A 26,930-nucleotide genomic window follows, 5' to 3' on the forward strand; every position below is an offset into this window, starting at 1 on the left:
GGGGACATTTGGGTTTCTGCTGGGCATTTGACGATATGTCCTCATGAACACAGCAGAGATACGTGGAATGGATAATAGTCTAGTTAGGTGAATTTCTGGGAGACTGAAAAGGCTGCTTTGATGTGTGAAAGGAAAACTTTACCATGAGTAAATACAGTAAGTCCCCTACATACGAACAAGTTCCGTTCCGAGAGCGCGTTCGTAAGTCCAATTTGTTCCTAAATCCAACAGAGTTAGCCTAGGTACCCAACTAACACGATAGGCTGTATAGTACTGTACTGTAATAGGTTTGTAATACTTTTCACACAAATAATACCTAACAAACACAAAAAAATAAAACATTTTTAATCCTACAGTACAGTACCTTGAAAAGTACAGTAGTACCAGCTACATCACCGCTGCTCTTACGCTTGCTTCTGGACATCCTGGGCTTGAAATAAAGATACTGTACTACTGTACTCTATACAGTACTGTACAGTAAAGTACACAAAAGCACAACCACCTGTAGAGGATGCATGCACGCGACCGTGTACGCCAGACATATGAACTAACTTACGTGATTGGACACACGTTCGCATCTTTGAAAGTTCGCAGCTTGAAGGTTCGTGGGTAGGGGGCTTACTATATAAGCAATATACTTGGGTCCCCCAAACCAGATATATTGGGTTGGCCAAAAAGTTCGTTCGGGCTTTTCCATAAGCTGGAAAACCCCGAATGAACTTTTTGGCCAACCCAATGTAACATCAGAAGGGGAAGATCCGTGGCGTGAGAGCCGCAGATACACTGGGTGTTGATGACTCCGCAGGAGAGCATCACATGCCTTTATTTCTGTGAGTCAGACTTATTCTGCTCCCCAATGGGGGTGGCTGGAAATTCAACCGTATTCACCTCTTGGGCCTGCTTCTATCTCCCTGGGACCACCCAGGACCCCTGGGCCTCCGTGGGGCCAGAAGCCAGAGATACTGGCTGGGTCCTTGCTCCGTCGGCTCACTATCTGTAAGGTTGCTTCCTCGCTCCTTCATGCTGGGGCTCGGCCCTGGAATCTACCCTTGTTTCTTGGATACTCTGCTCTAGAAGGGTTCAAAATGCCCCTGACAGCAGCCTTCCTTGCCGAGTACCGTGGGCCTGGAGAGCCCTTGTCCCTGTCACTCCATCCCCATTTCTGCCCAGTCTTGGGGGAAGCTCCCACTTTCTCTGTGAACTGCCTCATCCACCTGACCTGCTCAGAGCATTTCCCTCCTTCCTCACCCCTTGCAGGACCTTTGCACAAAATCCCACCCAGGGGCCTTTAGAAGCTCAATGCTGGCCTCTTCCGGAGTGGAGTGGCGAAATACATCATATGTTATCTTACCAACTCCTCTGTTACTCCTTTATTTAAGCCAAAATCTGAGCCTGTGACCTGGCCCGAAGCACAGTTTGAGTCAGTGATGAGCTTTGGCTTCCATGTTGGTTAATGTGACCTGAGGTGGAATTAATAGATTAGTGTCCAGAACAAGGAAGGCGCAGGTCCTGCCCATCCCTGTGCTGTCAACCACACGTGGTGGGCTGGGCCCATTCCTGGGCATTTTTCCTTCTTTCTTAGTTCCTTTCTTTTAAAATTTATTATTTTTTTGGCTGTGTCGGGTCTTCATTGCTGCATGTGGGCTTTCTCTAGTTGCGGTGAGCGGGGGCTACTCTTCGTTGTGGTGCGCGGGCTTCTCGTTGTGGTGGCTTCTCTTGTTGCAGAGCATGGGCTCTAGGCGTGTGGGCTTCAATAGTTGCAGCACTAGGGCTCAGTAGTTGCGGCGCATGAGCTCTAGGGTTCGTGGGCTCAGTAGTTATGGCTCACGGGCTCTAGAGCACAGGCTCAGTAGTTGTGGTGCACAGGCTTTGTTGCTCTGTGGCATGTGGGATCTTCCTGGACCAGGGCTTGAACCCACGTCCCCTGTGTTGGCAGGTGGATTCTTAACCACTGCGCCACCAGGGAAGTCCTCTTAGGTCCTTTATTTATTTATTTATTTATTTTTGGTTGCATGGGGTCTTCGTTGCTGCACACGGGCTTTCTGTAGTTGTGGTGAGCAGCGGCTACTCTTCGTTGCGGTGCGCGGGCTTCTCATTGTGGTGGCTTCTCTTGTTGCGGAGCATGGGCTCTAGATGCGTGGGCTCAGTAGTTGTGGCTCACAGGCTCTAGAGTGCAGGCTCAGTAGTTGTGGCGCATGGGCTTTGCTGCTCCACGGCGTGTGGGATCTTCCTGGACCAGGGCTTGAACCTGTGTCCCCTGCGTTGGCAGGTGGATTTTTAACCACTGCGCCACCAGGGAAGTCCCTCTTAGTTCCTTTTTTGATAGAGCAAATGTGATGATAAATCAAGAAGAGCATGCCTTGGATGTAGTACACTGGGATTTCAGCAAGGCGTTCAACAATATGGGATGAAATGTGGAATGCATGAAAATACAGCTCCAGGAATTTCATTTCTACCTGCACACACATGTGTGTCTTCACACTGGTAACAGCTGTGGCAGAGATTTTACATCTCTCAGTGTGGCACCACATTCTGAAGACGTGTTATTCACAAACTGGATCTTGTCCAGAAAGCAGTAGGCAGACTGGTGAGGGCACTTAAAACCACGTCAGCATAGAAAGGAGAGGGCTGTCATGGGGAAAAGGGATTGGGGTGGGAGGGTGTGTGTGTGTGTGTGTGTTTGTGTGTGTGTGAGACTTCAGAGGCAAAGCTAGGACCAACGGGTGGAAGTTATTTGATCCCAAATTTAAGCTCTGAGGTCAGGAAGAACTTTTTAAACATTAGAGGAATTGGCAAGTGAGATGTTTGAAACATCCCAGTGGGCAGTGAGGTCCCTGTGACTAGAGGCATTCAAGCGAAAGGATGATTCCTTGTCAGGAACATTGAAGTGAAGAGTTGGACATCAGAGGGGGGTGTATGAGAAGACCTTAAGGGTCTTCCCATCCTGTGATATGGGTGTTCTGTTATTATTATGGGATCATCTCTCAGACCTGCCCCCAGGGGTTGGGAGGACAGAGTACAAAATGCATGTTGACAGTTCTCTGTGATGTCAGATCGTTGTCTGTCTGCCGACTTTAAGGGACATGGCTGTGATTGATATTACTTTCTTTTTTTTTTTTTTAAGATTATATACCCACATACACGCATGCACACACACACACAGAGTTGATTTCCCCCTTGAAAGCCCTTGAAGGGAGGAGGATGACAGCTCCTTTCCTCCAAGCCCCGCGGACTACTCTGCTGCTAATGGACTGTCAGCCTCTTTCATTACAGGCTCCAGACTGTGCAGGCTGGTGTAAAAGTAGTGCCTCTGGCGAGAACCTGGCACTTGGGTCTCAGCCAGTTGACATTTGTGATTTGCCCTTTTTCCAATCGGGACAGGCCTCCCACCATGAGTGACGAAGCCAGGATGCCAAACAGTGGTATAAACCGAGTCAGGTCCCCTGCTTGAAAAGGTGACAAGGGCTGAGCCTGGCTCTTCAGGAGGGCCTGCAGACAGCTTCCTGGGGTGGGGGAAAGGCTATAATGGCAGGGCAAACCCTCTTTAGTGCCCCTGACCCACCTCAAGATGCGGGAGTTCTGGGAGGGTCCTGAGCATCTTGAGAGGGACGGTGAGGGTCTTGATCACATGATTTCAACCAGGTTTCGAGGGTGAAGGGAAGTTGGCCTGGGGCCCTCCTGTGATGCCAGTACATCCAGAAAGGCAGCCCTCTGCGTGCTGTTACTCTAGGAGCACCCCAAGTCCACCCTCCCGCGCTCCTGCCATATCCTTGTGCCTCTCTCCCCCAGCCTACCTTAGAATTGTCCGCATTAGGGTCACAGTGGGTGTAGCAGGGCAGGCCCGGGCATGGTGTGGGTGTTACACATCTGTTAGTTTGTCAAATGTCTATTGTCAGCCGTCCCCAGGAGGTGGGAAGACTAGGGTGCTTTACTCACCATCCTAAGTCATCTCGAGCGCAGGGCTTGGGACTCAGAGCAGGTGCTGAAGGACTGAGTCACCTCTGGGGGCGGCAAGACTTGTAGGGCTGACCGACAGGTGTTAGAGTTTGGACCGCTGCATCACATCTGCTGCCCCTGAGCGGTAAGGGGCTGGGAGAGGAAGGGAAACTTGGCGGTAACTCTTAAGATCTTTTAAGATCCAGCTCATCTTCCTGGTGCGTGGAAGACTCTAAATAAATGTTTGCTGAATGACTGAGTGAATGACGGTAATAAATCCATCACTGTGTGTCAGGCATTGTTCCATTCTTTTAAGCCTCAGAACAACCCCATGAATGGTGTATTAAGGTCTTTTTTTCATGAGAGAGGAAACTGAAGTTGAGGGAGAGTCTTATGTTTGCCCAGGGTCACCCAGCTAGTAAGTGATGGAGCCATGATTCTAACCTTGAACTATTTCAGTGCAAGTTCTGCTCCTCTTCTCTGTCTTTGTATGTCCTGCAGCACCTTGTACACTGGGCACTCAGTCAATTGGTCCACCCCTGGGAGTGGGAGGGTGGTGAAGAAAGGGGAAGTATGGCTGGTGGTGGTGTGTGCCTGAGAAGGGGGTGTCAGAAGCGTCAAAAGTGACACAGCCTTCACAACTTCCTTGGTCCCACCAACGCTCTTAGGCAGGGTCTCCTGGGGTTGCTCTCAAGAATATGCGAGTGACCGGGCTAGTGCAGGCCCACAGCGGTGGCTCAGGGCTGGGGATGTGGTCCCCATCCGGGTGGGACAGCCACCTCCTTGCTGGTGGCCCTCTCACGCAGGAAGCAGAGAGCCTGCGACCTGGGAGAAGAGACAGGCAAGCAGTTGGAGGTAGAGGAGGTGCCATGGGCTGGGCACTGCCCTTGGCCTTGGCACTGGGCTGCTGCCCTCTGGTCTGCCAGGTGAGGCCCCCTCAAACCCTCTGCCGTGTGCCCCCAGGAGGCCGGCTCTATGGAGATAATAATTAAGCGCACTTGTCTGACTTGCTCTGGCTGGGTGGACTAAGGTTTTGGGTCAAATCTGCCCATCCCTGAATAACGGACAGTGGCTCCTGTCCGCCCACAACAACACAGCAAGGTGCGTCCTCAGGTTAAATTTCTCCTCGTGTTCCCCCATCTGCCTGCCTTCATTTTCTCTCCTTCTTGCAGTCCTCACCCAGCCACTGAGACAGAGTGCCCACATCAGGAATGGTGACTCTGCTTCCTGAGCACGTGGCTGCGGGGAGACCAAAAGAGCCCCTCCCTACCTTCAGGGTGAGCAGCACCTGAGCTGAGAGTTACACGTGTTTGGGACACAGAAGACTTACTCTCTGGGTTCGGTGAGAGGCGGCTGACGCCTGCCAACTATTGAATAAACCCTGACAACCACAGTGCATTGAGGGTAGGGGTGGGGGTGCCGGATGGAGGTAATCAGGAAGGCTTCCAGGAGGAGGTGATGAGGAGTTGCGATCAAGGCTTCCAGGAGGAGGTGACCATGAGGGTGATGGTTTCCTCAGAAGCTGAGGTGCTGGTGGGCAGCTGTCCCCAATTCACCCGGCTGGAGAAAGTCCCTCGGTTGCTGCCTGAGAGCGTGGGCGAAGTTTTCCTTAATCAAACTCCTTGGCAGTGCGGCCAGACAAGACTGCAGCATCGAGGCAGGTGTGCTAAGGGCCGTCGCACCACTGCCAAGGTCAAAGCCTGGAGAATGAAAAACCCTGACACCTCCTTGCTGAGAAACAAACAGGAGGGGATGGTGGGGCATTTAATCAGCCAAGGCTGCCAATACCTAATCAAGATGAATGGCCTTGAGAGACGAGGTCCAGGGAAGGCATCATGTTAGGGGAATGGGAAGACCGCCTCCCTTCGGGCTGCACTGAGACCGGGGAATGGAAGGCGAGGAGGAGCACAGATGCAGGGGACGTGCTGAGGGGGTCAGAAGTCACCAATGAGGGCCTTCTAGCGATGCTTCCAGGGCCAGAGACCCTCACTGAGAGCCCACTCTGGGCCAGCTCTGTCCTAGGACTCAAAATGAGTAAGCTTGCCCTTGCCTTTTAAGGGCTTATAGTAAGCTGGGGAAGAGAGCGCACATACATAAGTTATTCTGATGCCTTCTCAAGTGTCATAACAGAGGCACAAAGTGCTGTGGGAGAAGGAGGGCAGCAGAGATTAATTTCTCCCAGCCCCACTGTCACAGACCCACATCCATTCACTGCTTATGACAAAGACCTCTGTCTCGCCTCTGCTCCTCTCTGGCGCCACCTACAGGTGGCTGTGAGACCAGTTAGTCATTCACAGTTAAATGAGCAAGTATTATGTTCCAGCACTTGGCTAGGCTCTGGGGTATAATGGTGAATGAGACCTGGTCCCTATCCTCAGGAATCTTACAGTCCCAGAGGAAATACAGACAAACAGGCACTCCTGACATCACTCATGGAGCTTAACTAGTGAAACACTCATGGAGTCTTGACAGCACTGGGTTTAGTTAAGTCCAGGCTGTATCACTCGCCCTCTGGCTGTGCTCAGCCAAGCTATGTAACCCCTATGAGCTTCCAGTTCCTTCTCTACAAAGGAGGATGAAAGTATTTGCCTCGTAGGGTAGTTTTGAGTGTAAATGAACTATTGCTCAGAGAGTACTTAGCATGGTCCCTGGGATGTAACAGGCGCCTCATAAAATGAGTCCCCTTTCCTCTCTTACTGATGAATATTTCAGAATGTGGTCGTTTCTGTATAATATCAGGCTTCCGCACTAAAGGGCAGAGGATCCCTGGCTGACGTGATGGTATTCTTCACAGTGCTGGCACAATGCCCAGTACGGTCATTTCACTCAGCAAACATTCATTGAGCACCTGATACGTATTAAACACTGTGTTAAACACTAAAAATAGAAGGTGAACAAGACCAGGTCCCTGCCCTCACAGAGCTTATAAAATAGTGAGGGAGACAGAAAAGAAACTACTCATTGTGAAACTCTGTGTGTGTGTGTGTGTTTGGGGGGGGTATCCCTTTGGTGATTTCCTGAGGGGCTCTGCTCGGGCACCCACACGAGGTTCTATGAGGAAACCGAGGCAGGACCCATTTGTAGCCTTTCAGGGAGACTGGAATCCCAGTGGGGTGACCATGGGAAAGTTGCCCCTCCCCCCACCAGAGCCCGGTATCCCTGAGGTTCTGGCCTTGGGGCTCGACACTGTCAAGGTGGCTTCCTATTTGAATGCCCTACCGCCCTGGGAGCCTGACCTTTGAGCAGGTGCTAAGAGAGAGTTGGATGGAGAGACAGGTGGTCTTACGTATGGTTGTGAATGGCCTGTCATTCAAAGGGGCTTCAAGAGTCTCTACGTTAGGCGCTTCCCTGGCGGCGCAGTGGTTAAGAATCTGCCTGCCAATGCAGAGGACACGGGTTCGAGCCCTGGTCCAGGAAGATCCCACATGCTGTGGAGCAAAGCCTGTGTGCCACAACTACTGAGCCTGCACTCTAGAGCCCGCGAGCCACAACTACTGAGCCTGCGCGCCTAGAACCTGTGCTCTGCAACAAGAGAAGCCACCGCAATGCGAAGCCCGCACACCGCAATGAAGAATAGCCCCCGCTTGCCGCAACTAGAGAAAGCCTGCGTGCAGCAACAAAGACCCAACACAGCCAAAAATAAAAATAAATAAATAAATAATAATTTAAAAAAAATCTCTAGGTTAAAGGAATTTTCAGGGGGTCCTATTTCCCAAATGTGCTATGGGGACAGGTAACATCATCTCCTTGGGCTCCTGTCAGATTTCAACCGGGGAAGGACATCCAGAAAACGTCTGAAGTCTGTTTTACCAGGGTTGTCATTATGTTAAAAAATTTGCCCACTTTCACATGTGTGCACTTGTGTACGTGTGGGACACCCACTCCTCTGCTTCCTCACCAACAGGGCAGTTATTACTCTGGGTATTCAGATGAGCTGAAAATTAATGAAACTCAGTGCAATGAGCGACACCTTGTAAAACAATCTCAATTACCAGATGACCAATCTCCATGCAATTGCAGAGAGGATAAACGGAAACCAGGGAACCACGAGGGCTGTGAGCATATGATAGCCCCGAGCCACTCGGGGCAGAGGCAGGGAGATGGAGCTCAGAACAGGGGTGGGGCACGGGGGCGGGCTGCTGTCTCCAGAAGAGCCATTCCTTTTTCAAGAAGGGACAGCGAGGGGGACGGTGTCAAACAAAGATAACCGAGTCAGCTGGGGAAGAGTGTTGTGTAATCCGTGCCCCGGGCCATCAGGTGCTGCTAATCTTGCTTTGCCTGAGAGCTGGAAGAAGACCTGCTTCCCCAGGTGGGGCCCCCTCTCCTGGGAGAGGCCAGGCCCCGCCCCAGAAACCCCACTGCTGGCCGGGGAGATCCATAGTCCCGTCCTCCAGTCCCTCCTGGAGGGTCTGATGACCCGCTCCTGGAAGTGGCCTGGGCTGCTGGGAGGAGGGCGTCCTCACGTTCACCCCCTGGAGTCTAAGCTGTGGGAGTAGAACCGTCCGTCCACACCGCCCAGGCTTACAGAGTCTCCATCCTCCGAGTTCCCACACCCTCTCCTCGCGGGTCTCTGCCCCGCCTCCCCACGGCTTTGAGAGTTCTGCTTGCTGGGCAGGTGACTTGCTCAAGGTCGCAGGGCCACAGAATGGCAGGTCCTCGACCTGAATCGGCTCTTCTCCGACTCTAAATGCAGCACTCGTTTGGTTAAAAATCTTTTTCATTTTCAATGCTTCCCTTTACGAAGACAGGGTGGTGGAAAGCGTGATTTCTTTCTCTTTTTTTTATAAATCTCATTTTCAATTTAAATCTCCTTTAAAATATTGAAAGAACCACAGCTGCTTCTCTCGTCATTGTCTTCCTCTCCCATTTTCTTTCCTGTCTCTCCTCCTGCTTCCCTCCCTAACCCTTCTCCCGGCCCCCCCCTGAGTTCCCCCTGCACATGGGGGCTTCTCACGCTGGTTGCCCTGGGTGTTTGTTAAAGGAGAGGTAGAAGAGGTAGGGTTGAGGGACCCATCAGAGAGAGGGTCTTGGGGTTCCCACTGTTTGAGAGGGGGATGGATGAGTCTATTTGCTTTGTGCAGTCTGACCCCCAGAGTCATCTCAGTCATCCCTCTGACCTGGAGTAGAAGCATGGCTCCTGCAAATTTGGTAGATATCACCTTTGAGTGTGAACAGCCTCAGACAAAATCGCCCACAGAAACCCACGCTGCAGGGTCTCATGGCCCTTTTCCTCAGTTCTGCTGTCTGGGCTGAATTAGGTTCACATACGTGTGCATCACCTTTGAGACTCATCACAATTCTAGGATGGAGTTATGATATATGATGCCCATCTTATAGATGAGGAAATTGAGGCTCCTGCAGCAGGGTTGAACACCTTGCTCTCAAGGTCCCAGGACAGATTCATCCTCGCAAGGTCACAGAGCCAGTGGCCAATCTGGGATTAGAAGCCAGGTCCTTTACGCCTCACCCAGTGCTCTTTCCACCAGGCTCTGTGGTGTGGTTCCGCATCCTGACCTTGGTCCCAGCCTTGAGAAGGCAGCACCGAGACTGGAGGACTCGTGGCTTCCAGGTTCCTCTTGAGGCAGGGGCCCAGCCCGTGACAGAGATGAAAAGCAAGCAGAGAGGCAGGGCTGATCCTGCGGAGAGCAGCGATAGCTCCCCGGGTGAGGATAAAGCAAGCAAGCAGGCGCCGCCGACTGGGAGATAATCTCTGAGAAATGATGGAGCGCCAGTTGCTTCTGCAGCCGTGGGGCTGCATCTGGGCCCCGGTGCTGATGTGAGCTCCGCCTCCAGATCCGCATTGTCACCGGCTTGTTGGAAAAACAGATGTTATTGTCCTCTGTTCCCGTCCCTTTGTCCCTAATAGGCATTTAGTGCAGGAGGGGGAATGGAGAAACTGCGACAGAATTGTGTGTCTATTTCAGGCTCTTTCCGGAAGGTTGCACTTCTATGGAACTTGGAGTTTGGGATAGAATGGGTGCGGGGAAGGACCTCCTCCCTTGCCCTGAGTGGTCCTGGGCCAGCCTTGGGGAGGAGCTGCCCTGGTGGCCCATCGTCCAGGCCAGTGGGTGCTGAGGACTGGTTCTGGAAGGAAGTGCCTTCCTTCTCTCCTAGGTCCACCACTTGGACTGGACCCTAAATTGATGTCAGGAGAAGGGATGATGGGGACCTCTGGCCTTCTGCCTTGACTCTCAGAATTTGGTAGGCTGGATGAGGTCAAGGGCTGATGAGATCAAAGTCTTGGGATGCATTTTTGTTTGGGATTCATTCATTCATTCATTCATTCAGTGATCTGCTGCTGAGCACATTCTTTTTTTTTTTAAATAAAGTCTTTTCTTTTAATTAATTAATTTATTTATTTATTTATTTTTGGCTGTGTTGGGTCTTCGTTTCTGTGAGGGCTTTCTCTAGTTGTGGCAAGCGGGGGCCACTCTTCATCGCGGTGCGTGGGCCTCTCACTATTGTGGCCTCTCTTGTTGCAGAGCACAGGCTCCAGACGCGCAGGCTCAGTAGTTGTGGCTCACGGGCCTAGTTGCTCCGCGGCATGTGGGATCTTCCCAGACCAGGGCTCGAACCCGTGTCCCCTGCATTGGCAGGCAGATTCTCAACCACAGCGCCACCAGGGAAGCCCTGAGCACATTCTTAAAGGCCGAACTCTGCACTTGACAGCAGCATGCTGGTTTGCAGGTGAAAACTTTTCATGGGAATAGCAGTATATCTTCTTATATCAGGTCACCGTGACTATGATTTAATGGGAGCTCAGAGGCTCTCCTGCACCTAAATAGCTCTGCAGCAACCTGCCTGGTGCCTCAAATTCCATCATCAGTCAGTCCTGTGAATGAAAGCATTATATCTCCCAAAGGTCCTTGCTAAAATATAAGTGTATAACTGAGGAGGGCTCACAGAGGGCAAAAGACAAAAAACAAAAAACAAAAAACTGCCTGTCATCACGGCGAACAGAGGATGGGGTCCAAAATGAATGCTACGCAAGATGGGTAAGTTTTGATGGGAGACAGATGAGAAGAGAAATGTCCAGCCCATGGGCTACTGCCCTGGAGGGGAGGGCCTAAGGGGCTGGATGAGAGACGGATTTAGGGGGAGCAGTTCTCAGAGGGACCTTGTTCCACACATCACTGGATGCCCCATTCTGATTTGAGACTGACGGTGTAAGACTAAAGAACTATCCCAGCCCTTCTGCCCCTGTCTGGAATGTGGGGAAAACTTTTAATGCTCTGCTGACCCGCAAACCCTGGAGGCTCGGAGATGGGGCCACCTCTGTCCCCACAGGTGCCTCATCCACATCTAAGCGGGGTATAAGGGGCAGAGATGGGGTGGATGGAGGCCCCAGTGTCCCATCCATCTCTCAGGCCCCTGTGGCCCCGCCCTCAAGCCACACCCTGCTCTGCACCTGTCTCCTCCCCTAGCTGGGGCCTATGGGCTGATTGCAGGTGAGCTCAGGCCATAGCAGAGAGCGCCGTGGTCCACCCGGACAACTTCGATGAGAGAAGAGAGAAGCTAATCCTTGAGTGGGGGCGGGGAGACCCTGTTCTGCCATCCCCCCTTACCTGATGGGTATTAGGGAGCTGATTAACCAGGGAGGTGCCCACCAGGCAGAGATGCACTTTGTAACCTCTTACTACTTAATATTCAGAACCTATTTCATCGCCCTGTAGCAGAACTTCTAAAAAAGTCACATAATAAAGCACATTAGAATTCATCCAGGGGCTTCCCTGGTGTCGCAGTGGTTAAGAATCTGCCTGCCAATGCAGGGGACATGGGCTCGAGCCCTGGTCCTGGAAGTTCCCACATGCCACGGAGCAACAAAGCCCGTGCGCCACAATTACTAAGCCTGTGCTGTAGAGCCCGCGAGCCACAACTACTGAGGCCACGTGCCACAACTACTGAAGCCCGTGTGTCTAGAGCCCGTACTCCGCAACAAGAGAAGCCACCGCAATGAGAAGCCTGCGCACAGCAACGAAGAGTAGCCCCCGCTCGCCACAACTAGAGAAAACCTGCGCACAGCAACGAAGGCCCAATGCAGCCAAAAATAAATAAAATTAAAAAAAAAAAAAAAGAATTCACCCGAAATTGTTTCCATAAAGATGTGTATTATTGCCTAGTGATGGTTCTAGGTGAGCTCTGAATATGAGAGCTGAGAGAGGGCTTGCCCCCTCCCCCTGGGGCCCCACCACTTTGTCCTGTTCTAGGAAGCACTCAGGAAGAGTCTGCTGAATGTTTCCTAAGGCCCTCCCACCCTCCCCTCCTCACTTCACCCCTGCCAGCTCACCTGCCTTCCACACCATCCAACAGCTTGCTGCGTACTCCCGAGTGACAAGGGGTTGGATGAGGACCGTTGTCTGGGAGAAGATGGAAGGAAACTGGCCAGAGCCCTCAAAGGCTTACTCACCTCTCGTCACTCCCTCTTCCCTCCCCTCACTCTTCTGCCCACCCCTGCTCCCACCACTCCTGTTCCCATGCTCGGATCTGGTGCGGCAAAAGAGGTGCTTTGCCTTAAGGACGACACTCAAGACTTAGGATGGAGAGGAGCCCTGAGGAGTTGGAAAACCGTCTCCTTGCCCCAAGCAGGGATTCCTGATCCAACAGCCCTGAAGGCGGTGACGATGCCTTAGTCATCTCCCAGGTCTGGGACCTCGGCTGGACAGATGGGTCTCCTGAAAGCGTGTTCTCTACGAATACACAACATTTCAAAACAAATACACAACATTTGAAAACTAATCTATGGTGTCAAAAGTCAGGAGAGGGAATTCCTTGGCAGTCCAGTGGTTAGGAGTTGGCACTTTCACTGCCAGGGCCTGGGTTCAATCCCTGGTCAGGGAACTAAGATCCCGCAAGCCGCAAAAAGGCGCGGCCAAAAAAAAAAGAAAAAGTCAGGAGAGTGGTTGCCCTTTATTGGGGTGGGTGGGTCCGAGGGGGTCTTCCTGGTGCAGATTACACAGGTGCATTCACTTTGGGAAAATTTGTGAATTCTTCTGAATAGATGTTACACCTCAAGAAAATATTTACCCCCAAAAGGCCTTTGTCAAGTAGAGATTGTTAATACTACCATAATTATATCATTGAAATAAAATAATCGAAATAATCTCTGTGAGGGTGGGATGGAACAGGTCGTCAAAAGCAGTGGATAATCCACAATTATTTTGGACTTGGAATGAGTGCCTCACATACAACATGCACTTGTTTGCAAAGGATTTGCTTCTGTAAGTGTGCATGCTCTTGCTGCTATTAAAATTAACTGCAATTTCTTTTTTTATTTTTGAATTTTTGAATTTTATTTTATTTAGTTTTTATACAGCAGGTTCTTATTAGTTATCCATTTTATACATATTAGTGTGTACATGTCAATCCCCATCTCCCAATTCATCACACCACCACCACCACCCCCCCTGCCACTTTCCCCCCTTGGTGTCCATACGTTTGTTCTCTACATCTGTGTCTCTATTTCTGCCCTGCAAACCGGTTCATCTGTACCATTTTTCTAGGTTCCACATATATGCGTAAAATTAACTGCAATTTCTGAATACATACCACTCGGCCCTGGGTGGTCCAGAAGCATCCCGGTAGCTGCAAAGTCAGATGGAGGCAGGACGGACTTTGACGTGCTCCACCTGCCATCCCCTGCCTCAGTGCTGGGCGTGGTCACCGTTCAGGTCACTGCAGTCCACATTTCTCTCCTGCTTTGGTGGGTACCAAAGTCAGCTCTTGAATGAGAGCCACCTCCTCTTGGCATGAAGGATCGGGAAGAAACTGCCCACAGCAGGAGGGTCTGAGAGCCTGATCCCAGATTGGTGACTGTGACACCCTGTTTGCAACAAGCCCCTCCCTGTGGCAGGCCCGCCTTGCAGTGTGCCTTTGCCCAACTCTTCTCATCAAGAGGCAGAGTCTCCTTCCCAATCCCTTGAATCTGGGTTGATCTTTGACTTACTTTGACCAATGGAGGATGACGGAAGTGATGCCGTATGACGTCCCCGCCCAGGCCTCAGTAAGCCTTGCAGCTTCTGCTCTCCTCCACCTGGGGCTCTCCAGAGACTGCCAGGTGAAGGAGTTGGGTCTGGCCTCCTGAAGGATGAGAAGCCACACGAAGCAGAGAAGAGCCATCTAAGCTGAGTTTCCCAGACCACCCATCCGGCGGCAGCCTGTACCAACCACCAGGCATGTTCATGAGGCCAGTTTTAGACCCTCTGGACCTCCCAGCCACCAGCTGACTGCACACGAGCAAGCCCAGGAGAGACCAGCCCAAGTAGTCTACCTATTGAATCACGAGCAAATACCTCTGTTGTTGTTCCAAGCCACAGCAATTCATAACGGAAGCAGTTGCTAACACCCTTGCCTGAGCACCTGCTGGCCGAAGCCAGCGTCCCAGGGGACAGGACTGTGCCCTCGAATGCTGTCCATTCTTCCATCCATAAGCCCCAGAAATAACTTTTTGCCCAAGATTTCTTTCTTTGCACATCCCCACCAGTTTCCAGGGCAGACACGGCAGTGCCCGTTGCTCTTTATTAGTTTAATATATGTTGAAGCCTCCAAATAGATGCTGGGGCCCAGGTGGAACAGACGAAATGTGACTAAGTTCTGGGGGATGATTGATAATGAGTAGGGACTGGAAAATCAATTGTGTTAATTCCTGGTCTGTCACTGGGACCGAGAATTAATGAGAAAATCTGTCCAACTTAATGGTATTTACACATTATACAGAGTGTGATAAACTTGTCTGTAGGTGCTGCCTGGCATTCCAATTATATAAGGCCTGCACAGCCTGAGGGGCTGGCAGGTCTGAGCTGTCCAGGACCTGGGCCGGGCACGTAGAGACTTACTGAGGTGACCCAACTACCAACTAACCTACGAATGGGTCCCAGGCCCCCGAGTGGGTCTCACTGGCATGGCTGGCCCCTGCCTGGTGTGGGCTATCCAACTGGCAGTGTCTCAGGAATGTGCTGGAGGGCACATCTATGAGCCTGCTTCAAGGATAACCACGCCAGAAGCCATGTGGGCCGTTGGACAATGATGAGGGACGGGTTCTGTCTTATGTGTTGGCATGCTATGAGAGACACAGATGGTCCTCCTGGCCCCCAGGCCCGTTCCCCCAGGGAAACTGTCCTGCACCATACCCACTGACCAGTCACTATTGGAAGGCGTCTTGAAAAGCCTCATGGAAACTGATAGAAAAGACTTCCTCAGAGTCTGTTTGCTTTCCTGAAATTCTATAGAGCAGAGCTTGTCCCGACTAGGGCTATCAGGGAGGCATCCCTGAGAATCAACAACTCCTGATATTCACACCCTTGTGTGGTCTTCTTTCATATTGAATAGAGCTGATCTGAGGATCCAATAAGATAGTAAAGAAATTACTGTGACTTCCGAGGCCAGTTTATATATATATACATACATATGTGTATGTGTGTGTGTGTGTGTGTATATATATATATATATATATATATATATTTTTTTTTTTTTTTTATAAAGGCCACTTCTGCGTTGTTCTCTCTTGCATCACTCACTCTGGGGAAGCCACCATCATGTGGGGAGGCCCGTGTGGGGAGGAACTGAGGCCTCCCGCCAACAACCAGCCCCATGGGAATGAAGCATCTTGGAAGTAGGTCCTCCAGCCCTGGTCAAGGCTTCAGATGACCACAGCCCTGGATGACATCTTGACTGCAACCTCAAGAGAAACCCAGAGTGAGCTTGCTCCCAAATTCCTGGCCCATAGAAACTGCTAGAGATAATGATATAGAGGTTTATTATTGTTTTAAGTTGCTAGGTTTTGGGGTAATTTGTTATGCAGCACTGGATAACTAATACAGATGGGGAAGGAGATGGGTGGGCAGGGCCAGGGATATCTCGCGTGGGGTGTGGAGCTGATGGAAGACACCCCCTTGTAACTTCTCTACACAATTCAAGTGAAATCCTCTTCTGTTTTGCTGCTTCCCCCAAACGCCTTGCCTTTCCCACCTCTGTGCCTGAATATGCTACTTTCTTTGCCTAGAATGCCCTTTTTGCTCCCCCTCCTCTACCTCTTCTCCACTTTCTCTTTTTCCTCCTGAGATGAACTCCTCCTACCCAGGCTTCAAGACCCAGCTCAGATGTGCCCTCCTCTGGAAAGGCCTTCCCAGTCTCTCTTGGGCAGTTTTTGTCACCTTCTTTGTCACCCCCCGTGATACCCTCCTTTTTAATGGATACCTGAGTGGATTGAGCTATAATGATTGGTTCCATGAGCTCTGGCTGGGGTTTAGAACTTGAATTTCATTAATCAACTCTGCCCTCCTTCCATGTTCACTGGCATCCAGGGGATGTTCAATACAAGGGTGTTGAATGAATAAATGAATGAATGAGCAACATCCAAGGCCATCTTGGGGAGGAAGAAAGTGTCCACATGAAGTCTGCAGAGCGGGGAGAGGGCAGAGCTTGGCCTGTGTGAAAGGAAGTGGTGCAGGCTGGTTATCGGTCTGTGTCTGTAAGTTTCAGGTCTGCTCATCCTAACACCAATGAGAGAGCTCTTTCCTCTGGCCGCCCCCAGAGCTTCCCTGGGTCAGGGAAAGGGGCATCGCCTGGGAGGCCCCTGTGTGTGTCCCCATCAAACCCCTTTCCTGATCCCTGCCCTTCCCCGCTCTCTGTTTTCCATGCCCAACAGGCAGCCCTCCAGAGTTCACCTTCCCTTCATCCAAACCTGGAGGGCAGGTGAGAGGCAGCCAGACAAATCTGATTTCTAAAACAGGTCTAAAGGTCTTTTCCCAGAGCCCCTGAGCTCGCTTCTCCTTTCTCTGTCTCTGAAGTGCCAAGGCAGCAATTCAGATCTCAAACACCCGAGCAGAGGTGCAGCCAAGTTCTTTATTGCACAGAATGAATTTGTTATGTGGGGATTCTTTGGCCTGAAGGATTGCTTAATGTCCTTATGTCACATGGTGTCCCAGCCTGGCTAGTGGTCAGAGGTGGGAGAATTGCCTTGCTTGCCAGTTTACTGAGAGGAAGGCTGAGGGGGACCGAGGTCAGGGAGGGGTCACCTGCAGACTCTAGTCCTACTGCTGGCCACGCCTATTTATTGAGTGCCCAGCAAAATCAAGTCCCAGAGAAAGAAGTCATTTGTCGGAGGTCCCAAGGCAGGAAGTGGCAGAGCTGAGATTTGCTCCCAGGCCTGTCTGACTTCAAAGACCCCTGCTCTTGACCGTTAGGTCACACTGTCTCAGCCTAGCACAGCCACTCCAGGGGTCACGCAGCCCCCTCCCCTCCCAGCTCCCAGACCATCCAGGGGCCTTACGCATTTTCAGTAGGACTAAGCCAGAGGCTGAAGGAAATGACAGCCTGGGGTGGAGGTTCCTGGGTCCCTGACACCCATGGGCTCCTCCAGCTCCCAGAAGGCAATCGGAGATCCTGTGGTTTCCTGCTTGACCGAATTCCACTCTCGCTGGAGCAGAGGAGGTGGTTTGCCATGTCTGGTAGGGGGGCTTATCTTCTGAAACTGCAGTGCATGTGGAAACCTATGAACCAAAGGAGGTGGAAGAAAGATTAAAGAGAGAAAGGATTAAAATCTACAGGGCTTCCCGTGCTCTGCAGAGCCTCTCCCACAAGCAGCACTGCGATCTTTCTATTAGACAGCCAGCTGGCTGCCAGCTCTGCAGTGAGAAGGGCCGAGCCCCTGACCCCAGCCTTAAGTCATCGAGAAAGCAGCATTTTCGGGCACAGAGGTGGGAAGGGCAGGGTGTGTTTGGGAAGCAGCAAAACATAGAAGTGGATTTCACTTGGCTAAAAACAGGGTGGAAGCGAAGGGGAGATACATGGGAATGTCTTCCCTTCCATCAGTTCCACACCGCCGGGGAGATACCCCTGGCCCTGCCCACCCATCTCTTTCCTCACCTGTATTAGTTACTCAGTGCTTCACAACAAATTACCCCAAAACTTAGCAGCTTAAAATAATAATAAACATCTATATCTATTATCTCTCCCATTTTCTGTGGGTCGGGAATTCGGGAGCAAGGTCACTCTGGGTCTCTCCTGAGGTTGCAGTCAAGATGACAGCCAGGGCTGTGGTCATCTGAAGCCTTGACCGGGGCTGGAAGACCTACTTCCAATATGCTTCACTCCCATGGTGCTGGTTGCTGGTGGGAGGCCTCAGTTCCTCTCCACATGGTGGTGGCTTCCCCAGAGGGAGTGATACAAAAGAGAACAAGGCAGAAGCCGCCATGTGTTTTTTGTTTTTTTTTTTCATGAACTGGCCTCAGAAGTCACAAACAGTCATAAAGGCTGGCAGTTACTTTTCCCACTTTCCCCTACATTCCAGATGATCACTGCTGATAGAGTGGCTGCTGGGTGTCTCTGGGGCGGCTGTGTCTGCCTCCAGAGTGGCCAGTCCCTAAAAGTTGTGATATCAGTGTACCTGTGACTCTTTTTCAGAAAGCATGACATGAGCAACTGCAGTCTGGGAAGACAGACCCTTGCTGCACACCCACTCCCAGCTCTGCCACCATCCCGTGCCCCCCACCCATTTCTACCCTATGCTTGCTGCCATCCCACCCCCTCCCCTCCCCCAGCTGCTACCTCTTTCATATCCAAAGAAGATGCTATCAGCAGTGATTGGAGCATAGGGAAAACTGGGAACAATTAACAGCCCACTTTTATGGAGTACTTACTATGTGTTAGGTTCGTATCAAGCATGGTAAAAGTGCTAACTTCTTACAGACTCTCAATGGGGTAGGTCCCTCCCCCCCCCACCATTTTATATGTGGGGAAACAGAGGCACAGAGAGGGTAAGTAACTTGCCCAAAGCCACACAGTCCTTAAGGGGCAGAGCTAGAATCTGCCTGCAGAGCCCACTCTGCTAACCTTATATGTATTGCATCTGTGATGTGAGGCAACATTCTCTTTTATGAGGAAGCCACAGTTCATCAGACAGAGATGGGAGTTCACAGTACAGCAAGAAAGATGGAGGTCAGACACACGGAAAGCGCTCCAGGCCACAAGTTATGAGGTCTCAGAGCAGCTTTGTCCCTGCGTATGTTCAGGAAATGGGGTCTTCCAGACTGCAGTGAGCACTCAGGCAGCAGCCGGGCCAAAGGGCTGTGGCCTTTCTTTTTTTAATTTAAAAAAATGGTGGTAAAATATACATAACATAAAATTTCCCATTTTAACCATTTTTAAGAGTACAGTTAGTGGCATTAAGCACATTCACAGGTTGCACCATCATCATCATCAACCATGTCCAGAACTTTTTCATGGCATCTTGAGGTCTCTGCTGACCCCCAGTTCTCCTGCCAGCCTGGACCCCCTCCCTCCTGCTGGCAGGGGTGGGACGGGCGGCAGCAAAAACAGGCTTTCCTCTTCTGAGGGGAGGATTAAAATGATCCACCTTTGAGGTTTGCTCTCTGCTTCAAAGGCCCACAGCAGCTGTGCAGACGATGAGCTATAACAAGGGCATGAAAGGGAGTTTATCAATAGTACCTGGAGCTCAGTAATTCATAAACCTTTCATTAGTTTTACATCGATGACGGCTCAAGTCCTAGGAAGTAGATTTAAGCTGGAAGACAGATGTCTCCATAAATCATCATCTCTGAAAATTAGGGAAATGGAAGGAGGGTTTTTATAGGATTTCGCAGCAGCTCACTTGGGGAGCTTTGCTTTCTTACTCCCTTTCTGAGCTGATGTTGGATTTCTGGCCTCATGTCCTTCGATGGAAAACACAGTCAGAGGCTCCGAGAAGGGATTAGAAAGGGAACCAAACGGCCCTCCCCTTTCCTGGGGCACCTCCAAGCCTGGAGGCTGCAAATCTTGTATCTGGCCGTGTAGTTACCTGCAGAGGGCTCAGGGAAACAGCTCTTTGGAAGGTGCTTCTGTGAGAGAAAGAAACTGAAGCAGCAGTAGGAGAGCAGACAGAGGAGCTTTAAAATCCAGCTCTCACCAGAAACAAGAAAAGAAGACGGAGACTTTTTCTTGCTAACGAGAATAGTAGTGATGACAACGACGCTTAGAACAGTGCCTGCCACGCAGACAATTCTCAGTATGTGTTAGCTATTATTTTGAACATTTTTTATGTGCTGCGTACTTTATCAATGATTTACTGGGACTTCCCTGGTGGTCCAGTGGTCCACTGCAGGGGGCACAGGTTTGATCCCTGGTCGGGGAACTAAGATTCCATATGCCACAAGGTGTGGCCAAAAAAAAGTTTTATTATTGTTACCCTCCCATTTTACAGATAAGAAAACCGAGGCCTAGAGAAGTTGTGATTTGCCTAAGATGACACAGCTAAAGGTGGCAGGGCTCAGGCCTGACCCCGCCCTACACAGCTGCTCCTCATCCCAGGGGTAGCCTCTCTTGGGCTTGACTTTGACAATGTCACCTTCTCCTTTCCCAGCCACAGTTTCTTCATCTCTAAAACAGAGAACCAACTTCAGCCCACCCTGTGCTCCAGACATGAAGTGAGAGGTGAGCCAACCCAGGAGCACCAAGCCTGGGACTTTGGGGGAAGATAAAAACTTCCTCAAAGGCAGGGAAGCTGTCACTTTCAGGACGATGTCCACACCTTTGATTTCATGGTGTCTTTACCATGTCTCAGGGAGACTTGGCAAATGTTGCTTATTTTCATTTTACAGATGAGGAAATTCAGCCCTGCCCTCTCCCTCCCTCCCCTGCCCTCCCAGGTTCAATCACACAGCTGGTAGATGCCTAGGCAGGCTGCAAGCAGGTCCTAGCTTCTACTGTGGTATCAAAGGCCAGCAGGCAGCTTAGCCAGCACAGACGAACACTCTGGAAGGCAGTGTCTCCAGACAGGATGTCAGGGTGTGGGTCGCCACTGCTGGGCAGGGGTCCTCTCAGCTGCTTCTCTTCTGCTTTGCTCTGCAGCCCCAGGCTCGGGAGCTCCTGCCCATCCCCTACGCCCCCGCACCACCCCCTGCCCCGGGGCTGCCCTAAATGCTCAGGCAGACTAATTATAAGAAATAGCAGAGAAGCACTGACAGAGAAACAAGGTGGTGATTTGGCGGCCAGGGCCTCGGTCTCAGTGATCTCCGGCGCAGCGCCGGCAGGCTCAACAAATCAAAGACTTCAATTTCCTTCCCTCTCCCCTTCTCTTGCCCCTGGAGGATGAGCCAGCAAGCGCCCAGCCGGAGGTGAACTGCCGCAGTGTTTGCTGCGTCTGGCTGTGGAACGAGAAGCCTCCTAGCAGAAAGTGTCCCAGGAGAACTTTTACTCAGGAATAATCTGCATGAGGATTTATTTCCTCCTTGCTGGGCTTCCCGCCGAAGTGCAGGCTTGTTTCCGCTAGGTTCCGGCAGGAGGAGAACTCGGCTCAAAGATTTCAGCGAAGCAGCCGAAGATTCAGATTCAACGAGTGTTTACTGAGCACCGTGTGGGAAGCCCTGTGCCCAGAACTTTGCCCACGCCATCCTATTTAGCCTTCCTAACAACCATCTGAGTTTGGGATTCTTATTCCCATTCTACAGATGGGGAAGGTGAGTCCATAATTAGTAATAACACTACCAGCTGACATTTCTTTACTGCATTTACTTGCCATGTGTCACATCTACTCAGTGAGCTCATTTAATTCTCTGACAACCCTATGAAGTAGATACAGCTATTATGCCCATTTTGCAGCTGAGGCCCACTGAGGTTAGGTAACTGCCCCAGGTTATAGGGGTTGAAGGTAATGGAGCTGGGATCAAATCTAGGCTAGCTGGCACCAGGGACCACGTGGAAGAGCTAGAAATCAGGTCCAGTTCTTCGGGTTCATGCCCAATTCCTAAAAGCCATGGTTATTCTTGGTTTGATGCCCTTCATGCCCATGGGAGGGATGGGTTTTGGAGGGATACTATCCCAGGTACCTAAGGATCCCAGGAACTGTAAGGCCAAGACATGGCTGTGTGTTGTGATCAGGATATTTCAGAGGCAAGCTATAGAAACCCAATATAAGTAGTTTAAAATAAAGGGGCTTTATCTGTGCCATTGAAAGGGGAACCCCAGGGGTGGATCTAGGGATCGAATGATGTCATCAGGGCTCTGCCAGTCTGACTCTCTCTTGACCTCATTCACCAACAGTTCTCTCTTCTGTCCTCAGGGCAGGGAGGATGGGGCTTTGTATGTTGGCTGTTTAGGCACTGCTCAAATGCTCCCACCTATGGGGCTGAGTGGGAGCTGAAATGCATCCAAAACTCTGCTTGCCAAGCTCTGTGCCCTGGTACAAGGCAGTGTTGGCCCAGAGGGGAACTTTTCCCATTTCATCTACTAGGGAGACTCACCTATTCCTAATACATGTAAGATGCTCTATAGGTTACAGATTATCCTGAGCCCGTCTCCTGGTGCCCGAGGCCAGCCTCACACCAACACCCCCATCCCCAAACTTAGCAACTCCATCAAATTCATCCACCCAGTGAATATTTATGGAACCCCTATCATAGAACACAGGTACTTCCCTGCCCTTCTGCAGCTTATATTCTGGTAAGGAATCCAATTGGCTTAGCTTGGGTCATGTGACCACACCTGGACCAATCACTGTTACCCAAGGGAATGAGTGGATACTGTGATTGGCCTAGCGGGGCCAGATGTCCATCCCTTTGGGCATTGATTGACAGCCTCACCAGGACCACCTGGATGGAGGGATGGTTTCTCAGAGGACATAGGAGGACTAGTCTGTAGAAATAACTGACAACCACCAAACTGTGGGATCCTAGGGAAATCATAGTCCTTCTCTTCATTGACCAATAACCTTCCCATCTGCAGTGGGAGGTGCCTGGGGCCCATACTCTGAGAGGAGTGGGTCAGGGTGTCCCTAAAGTGTCTGCCGCTGGCCTATCACAGGTGAAAACTCCCTCTGGTCCTGTTCAGGAAGGTCAGGGGTCAGGACTGTTTACCCAAGATCAATGCGGTCTTTCAGTTTGGGGAAAAAGAAAAATGATGGGGTGTAGGGGAGAGTCAGGGGTGTCCATGTCGGGGAGCAGGTACCGAGTGGGACTCCTGGTCCCATTGTTGGTGGGGGCTTCACTGGGTGTCATAAACACTGAGTACTTGTTATATGCCAGGAGCTGCCCCTGCTTTGTCTTATTTAAGCTCCACACCTGCCAGGTAGGTGTTATCACCTTTTGTTGGTGAAGAAACTGAGGCTCAGAGAAATTCAGTAAGAGAAATATGCTCACTCCCGTGCGCTGACTCCGGAGGCCCTCCTCTGAGCCCACAGGACCCTGAGGCCGCACAGGCATCCCCGAGCCACCGCTCACAGGCCCAACGAGGAACCTCGCGTGGACCCGATTTCATTTTCTGATCCCTGGCCTCCCATTCTCCAGCCCACCCACCCCTAGAGAGCAAGCAGACCCTCCTGCAGCCTCATCTCGCACCATCTCCCCTGCTCCCGCTCACATCTGGGTGGCATCTTCCAGTTTCCTGAGCACTTTCTGTGTTCTCAAAGGATGAACATCTTCTGGGTGCTGAGGCCACCACATCGTCCCAGGACACCTGCCTGTTCATTTCAGGAGGAAGGTCAAGCTCAAGCTGAGTTAAGGGGCCTGCCTGCCACTAGAGGAAGCTCCCAGTGTGGCCTTGTGCCTTTACGGGGTGCTGAGAGGGGGGGCCTGGGTAGAGAGAACAGCCCTGGGGATGCCTTGCCAACAGTCTTCTGGAGACAGGATGTCCTGACGGGATGACCCCACCTGCAGGCCGGGAGGCTCGGGCCTGTGAGAACAGCATCTTTCTTTCTTCCTTCCTTCTTTCCTTCCTTCCTCCCTCCCTCCCTCCCTCCCTCCCTTCCTTCCTTCCTTCCTTCCTTCCTTCCATTCCTCCCTCCCTCCCTCCCTTCTCTCTCTCTCTCTCTTTCTTTCTATTGAAGTACAACTGATCTACAATATTGTGCTAGTTTCAGATGTACAGCAAAGTGCTTTGGTTCCCTATCTATCTCTATCTATCTATCTATCTTCTTTTTTTCCCAATTCTTTTCCATTATAGGTTATTACAAGATATCGAACATAGTTACCTGTGCTATACAGCAAATCCTTGCTGTCTATCCATTTTATATATGGTGGTGTGTATCTGTCAATCCCATACTCCTAATTTATCCCTTCCCCCACTTTCCCCTTTGGTAACCATAAATTAGTTTTCCATGTCTGTGAGTCTGTTTCTGCTTTGTAAACAAGTTCCTTTGTATTATTTTTTTAGATACCACATATAAGTGATAATATAATATTTGTCTTTGTCTGATTTAGTAATCTCTAAGGTAAGATACTTAATGTCTTTTTCCTTCTGACTTACTTCACTTAGTATGATAATCTCTAGGTTCAACCATGTTGCTGCAAATGGCATTATTTCACTCTTTTCTATGGCTGAGCATCTTCTTTATTAAAGTGCGGGTCTGGGGAGATGCAAATGGCTGGAAAAGGAGCCCCAGCAACCAGGGCTGGGGGTTCAGGCTCTGCCTCCTCTGCCCTGCCCACGCCTGATGCTCATGCCCACTCGGAATCAGAGGAGAGCATGTGCAACTTAGAGCAGCCCAGCAGCTGGTTTCCCATTCCTCATTCATTGACAGTGACTCCTTCATTCAACAAATATTTAGTGGGTACCTACTATGTACAAGCACTGGGGTAAGCCTTGGAGATACCATGATAACCCCTGCTATCGTGGAGTGTTCAGTCTTGTGGGGAGAGAGAGGTGCATAAACAAGCAAGTGTCATGTTATGTGTTAAGTTCTAGCACAGGTGTAAGCACAGGAGACTCCAGGTGCAAAAAGGAGGTACATAACCTCTGCCTGGGAGACAGAAGGCTTCTCAGGGGAGAGATATCTTAGCTGAGACCTGAAGGATCTGAGGAGTTAGTTCAGCAAAGCGAAAAGCGTTCCAAGCAGAGTGATCAGTTTGTGATGCCCAGAAGTGAGAGAGCATTCATTCATTCATTCATTCAACCAATACTTTTCCAGCATCTACTCTGTGCCCGGCACTCTTTTAGATGCTGGGGCTGGCTATAGCAGTGAACCAGGCAAACAAAGTCCCTACCTCATGGCACTTACATGCTAGTGGAAGGTGGCCATTCATTGAATCCAAAGAAAACTTGATGACATAAGGAGACATGTGGAAGAGACAGTGGCCTCTGCCCTGCTGAGTCCCCTGGGCCCCATTCTCCATCCTCTTCCTGCCAAGCCTGGCAGCAGGTCCCCAAGCCTGCCTGCACCGGTCAGCTGTGCGGAGGTCACCCAGTGCATGGGGGCAGCCTGTGCCGATGTGTTAATAGCCTGGCTGAAGGCCTGCCGAGCAGTTCTGCTAACTACAGTGATTAGTGGCTTTAATTTATTTAGTAAGAGTAATGTGCTGTCATTCTGCTGTCAGAGCTCAGCCCCAGTGCCTGCTCCCTCCTTTCTCCCCCAAAAGGTGCCCACCCAGGATCTTGCAGCCTGCCCACTGGTGGCCCAGGTTCCCTTGAGTCCAGGCACATGCCTGCCCATCATTATGTCACCTTGGGAACCTGTCTGCTGCCCCCTGGTGGCAAGGGGAGAATTCTTACCTGTCCCCACTGTAGAGGGCTATGGGGCTACAGCTAGTTGGGGAAGGTAGACCTTTCCATCTCTCCATGTCACCTCTGTACGTGGCAGAGAGAGCCCCCTGATCTCTAGTTGTCCCCCTCACCCAGCTCTCTCTGACTTATCCCTATGTGGCAGTCACCCTAGCTGAAGTCATTTTATGTGGTTTCCTGTGTCATGACCACCTTCTGGCTCCAGAGCCCGAGCACCCTTGAGGACATGGACCCTCTCACGTGCTCTGTTTGTTGAATGAATGAATGACTACATAAGGGTCTTACTCCCCCATCCCACGTGCCTCAGTCCTTGTAACAAGATGACTTCGGATCTGGTGCTTTTCTTCCCTCAAGCCCTGCTCAGCAGTCCTCCCAGGTGATGTCTATAGGTGACAGGTGGCCCAGTGTCTTCATTGTGAAGCCTGAGAAATGCAAGATCATGCAGCCAAGGCTGAACAGAAGTTGAGGCCTGATGATCTGAACCCATTGTCCACTGGAGCAAGGACATCGGGACCAGTGCCTTCTTTGAAGCCCAGGTCTCCATTTCTAGGGGATGGTTTCAAGCCTCCAGCTAGAGCTTCCTTTGACTGCAATCATTTTTCTGGTGATTCCAGGGAGGGACAAAACTTCCTTGTGATTGGCAGTCTTCTCCTGCTGTCTAACCTGACTCCCTCCCTTTGCCCCCAGTACTACTCTTCATCAGCGTAGCTGGGTGGCTAGGGTCGGGCTGTCTTCTCAGGGGAACTTTCTTCCACTTTCCAGGCCAGTCCTGAGACCAAGAGGGTCCCCTAGTTCCTCCTGGCACTGGGACCATCTTGTTGCCAAGCCTGCCCTAGCCTTGAGCTGTGGCATCAGCTTAGTCACGCCCCACCCTTCACCTCCCCAGGGCAGCTGTGACAAGCTTGGCTGAGTGGGTGGCCACAGGCAGGGCAGAAGGGGGTGCTGTTTGTTTTGTTCGTTCACTGCCACGCTTGCCCGAGCAGGCAGCCAGCTGGCAGGATACCCGAGGGAACCCTTCCTTCGAGGAAACCAACTGCGACTGGTGCTGGGAGAGTGCGGGGTTCGGTGGGGATAGGGCTGTGTTTCCATTTTCTCTCCCGGCAGGGACAAGAAACTCACCTGTCAATCCTTCAGCCCAGTTAGAACAGGACAAAGGCAACAATGCAGCAAGAGGGATTGCAGCCAGACTGAAAGGAAAGAGAAAACATATCTTCCTGGCAGGGAAGTGAGGGAGAGATCCCAGAATGTCATCCTAGGAGTGACAGCCTTAGCCTAACCTATAGCCGTCTGTGACCGGAGCAGGTCACATCTCGTGTGGCCGCAGTTCCTCCATCTGTACCGCAGCAGAGAAAGGCCTGTATGAGCTGAAAACTAAGGTCGTTTCTAGTTCTGGGGTTCCCCATCTATAATTCCTGCCCCAAGACACATCCAGGAACGGAGCAGGGTGGACCCCTGACCCCTCACGGGATGTCCAGCACTTGCTGGAGGTGCTGACACCTCATGACCAGCTC

The sequence above is a fragment of the Balaenoptera ricei genome, chromosome 1 (assembly GCF_028023285.1).
Source record: "Balaenoptera ricei isolate mBalRic1 chromosome 1, mBalRic1.hap2, whole genome shotgun sequence".
Lineage (NCBI taxonomy): Eukaryota > Metazoa > Chordata > Mammalia > Artiodactyla > Balaenopteridae > Balaenoptera > Balaenoptera ricei.